Below are 4,227 nucleotides of genomic sequence, written 5' to 3' on the forward strand. Positions count from 1 at the left end.
TATCCTTGTGATTGAGATATTATTTAACAGGTCTATTGATGAATATGTTTTAGCAATAAGAAGTAAATTTTTGAGCACATTAATCTGCTTAGATGATTTTAACCAACTATGCACTGATTTATTCTGGAGTCCCAGCCAGGTATCCAAGGTGAAAAAAGCTACAAGAACACAACTGAGATGTTGCAGAATGGTGTAGGATGGGAGGCTTTGGGAAGGTTAAAGGAGTTTAGTCTTGGGGGAAGAAAGAGTCTCCTGGTTCCACCCTGTTTTCCTTACAATTTCACAGCAAAGGACTGAATGCAGCAAGGTGGCAGATACCTGATAAACTCCAGCTGCACCAGCCTGGCCATCAGGCACCAAGGGAACTGTAGCAAAAATTGTAAGCTTAAACACCACCACAAGTGCCTAAAGCACAAGAAGCACACTTAAAATTTTGTGCTTTTGCCAGCGTATCTGAAAAGAAAACCAACAGTATTAAGAAACAATGTTGACATTTAATCTGTCAATATGCCTTGGAATTATCACCCAGATAAAGGGAGCACAGGGGATTTGTTCAGGCTCAGAAGTAACAACCAAAACAACCAGAAACACTAGAGAGGAAAACTTATGCTCTGTGTGTAATCATGGTGTGTGCAGAAATTCCAGCCACAGAGATCTTCTATGCAGTGGTGACAGACTATCGCAGGTAGATGAAATAGAGTTTTGCGTAAGTGATTGAATAAAGAATACAGTGTAATATCCATCTTAATTTGACTGTCCTTGCATACTTCCTAAGACATCAGCCTGAGGACAAATTTACAGGATAGTTTTCTTCCAGATACAGCAGCAGACACATTATGGACTTTATACACATAAAATGCTGAATGCACAATTCTGCTACACAGAATATAATTTATTATCAGAAATCTCCAGGGAACAAAATATGTCCCTGGATTAGCATGAACTTATCAAAGCTACCATTAGAGCTTTGTTTATTAAAAATACATAATTTTTAGGAAGTAAAAGTACCTCTAAAGATCTCTTACATGCCAAAGGAAAATGTTGGAAGATAACTGTTGAAGAGCCCCACCCCTCTCTGTAGGCAAATGGTATCAGAAACAATTTAGCTGATCTTGCATTTAATTGAAGAACATTATTTCTTGGTGTGGTTCCTTCTGAAGAGAAAAGTTAAGCCCCATATACATCACAAATCCTGATTTCAACAGGCCAGTTGAACTGTCCACAGTTAGTTTTACAGATAATGGGGGACAGATAGAGCACAGAAACCAAGTATTTGAGTTTCCCAGAATTATTTCTCTTTCAACTTTGTAACAGTACTCCCACCATCTACTACTGCAAGAGTTGTATTTAATTTTTCCAGACTTAAAATATGTTCTCCTCACCAGCCAACAGTGATTTAACATAGTTCTGTTTATCATAGTACCATTTTCTATTAATACTCTGAAATGCCCTAACTTTACAATATTCCATTATAGATACAGCTGAAGATATGCTCATATGAGCTAAATTAAACCATTATTCAAGTTCTGGCACAATGTAAGATATCAGAAACAGCCAGCAGGAGGGGGAACAAGATGCTGACAAAAATTCTGTCTGAGCAAATAATCATTAATTATTCTATTGAAGGCTTGAAGATATATCAGCAGAATTCTGTGGTGAGAAATATCATAAAAAAAAAATCCAAACCCTATAGCATTTTTCTGACTTATCCAATTTCTTGCTAAAGTTTAGATAAAAGACTGACTTGATAAAAAAAAATTTCTTTCTACTAATCATCTTTATATTAAACCAGAATTTAAAAACCCTCAAAACTAAACTAAGCTTTGTCCCTTGCAGCAGAGAAATTTCATGAAAAAGATAAGGACAGATAACACAGATAAAGGATGTGTTAACGGGCAAAATCCTGATGTGACACCACAGAAGAAAGTTTTGTGACAGAATATGGGAGATTTGCATATAAAGACAATTTCAAATTATCCCAAAATCGTGTTGTCACATTGATGGGACACTCAAAAGAAATACTCAGAAGAAACTAAGGAAGTGTTAAGTCCAGACAATTTCAGAAAAATATTTTTTTTTATTTTAGAGGGATGTGGAAAAAGTAGAGCAGCTTTCTAAACTAGCAAGCACTTTTAACAGAAGTTTTGCCAGTGGAAGAGCTGACTGTGTTGCCTATGCAGCAATAAACAACACAGAGATAAAAAGAGGAGGAGCTACAGAGAAACCTGAGAAAGAAATGTATTTTTTTTTTTTCTCTGATGGGGAAGTTAAGGTAAGAAGATAACTTTGTGTCCACAAGACTGAAGCAAGAGGAAAATCTAAGACAAGAAACAGTTGCAAGTTCATGGTGGCTAATAGCAATAACAGCAATTACCATGGCTATTTGCAGATTTTGCTGAAAAACAGCGCTCAAACAAGCTGGCAGAGGGAAACTACAGGAAACTCCTGATATATGGAGTCTCTTAATGTTTCCAACTTCTTCACAGAGCTTTTCCTCTTCTGGGGAAACCATTTCCCTCCTGAGAGAACTAATGAAAGTAGTTTCCCAGGATCACAGAATGGGTAGAGTTGGAAGTGACCACAGTGGGTATCTGGTCCTGCCTCCCTGCTCAGAGCACATGGCACAGGATTGTGACTGGATATAAATATCTGGATTGTGATTGAATTGTGAATATCCCCACAGCCCCTCTGGGCAAGGTATATATATTTATATATATATAAAACTGCTTTTCTCTCGTGGAATGGCATAAAACAAGAGCATGCTGAAGTCAACAGGGACTCAGAAGGGTAATCAAATTAATGTGGCTCACAGGGACATTATGGATACACCAGGATCTATAGAGAGCTATGTCAGAAATACCTAGATCTCATTCATAACCTCACTCTTGGCAATGTTTTTGGACATTCTTATTTTTATCAAAATCTGACTGGTGAAACCCAAAGTTTCTGAGTCATATTAATAAACAGTAGCTATACAACAACCTAAGTTTTAATTCACCAGTGGTTTTAGAGAAAAAGCTGAGCAGCTTTCTCTTCTCTCTCTCTCTTTCTTTCTTTCAATAGCATTGTTAATAGTTATTTTTCCCTATGCCTGATTAGCAGAGAGGGAGACAACCATCTTCCAGTTGTGGACAAGCCGTGGCCGGGACAGGAACTGTATTTGCTGCTTGCTCCAAAAGTGTGTTCTCCCTCCTCAGAACGATTCACGGACTCACAGAATCCATTAGGCTGGAAAAGACCTTTGAGACACCAAGCCCATCCTCTGAGCGAACACCACCTACACTAAACAGACCGAGTGCCACAGCCAGGGCGGGTGCCGCTCCCCGGGCAGCCCGTTCCGATGGCTAATGACCTTTCTGTGGAGGAATTCTTACCAATGCCCGAATGCCTGAGCCTCCCCAGGTGCAGAACGAGCCGCCCACTCTCCCGTTCCCTGGGACACGAACCCGAGCCCAGCTGGCTGCAGCCCTGCCGGGCGCTGGAACCGCGACAGCCACCCCAGCCTCCTCCTCTATTCCAACATCACATAAATACCATTCGAAAACCTCCGCTATTTACGCGAATTAGAGTACCAATTAAAATTACAATGAGTATAAAAGAAAGCTTTTGGAAGGCAGGTGTAACTTTATATGTAATCTCTGATCAATAGCAACTTTAAAGAAGGCTCGGAAGTATTTTCTGTTATAAAGTTTTTCCACTGAGGCAGCCGGTGCGAATCCAGGCGGGGGGGGCGGATGGAGACCTGGGTGCTCCGCAAGGCCGGCAGGTCCTTCCCCATACGGGCATCAGCCCCTGGTACGAGGGACCGTAGGGCGGAGCGGCTGCCCTGGAGCTCGACCCGGGCGGGGTGCGGACGGAGGTTGGTGCCGGTGCCGGTGCCGGTGCCGCCGCCTCCCCTTTCCCGTAAGCGCGGCCGCCCAAAGCCGAAAACCGAAACCGGGCTCCCCGCGCACGCGCGCGCGCCGCTCCCGCCCCGGCCGCACCGCCCGTTCAGCCGAGCGCGCGCCGCCGGCCGCAGCCAGAGGGCGCTCGCCGGTGGCGCGGTGACGTCACCGAGCCGGCCCTGTCCAGACCCCAATGAAAGAGAACGTGCGGCGCGGGACGCTCCCCGCCCGCCGCCCCCCTGCACCGACCGGTGGCGGGACCAATCAGAGACGCTCGGCGCCTCGGCCCCGCCCCCCGCGCGGTGACGTAGAGGCACCGCCTTCGGCGGTACAGGGGTGCAGC

This window comes from Erithacus rubecula, assembly GCF_903797595.1.
Source record: "Erithacus rubecula genome assembly, chromosome: 4".
NCBI lineage: Eukaryota > Metazoa > Chordata > Aves > Passeriformes > Muscicapidae > Erithacus > Erithacus rubecula.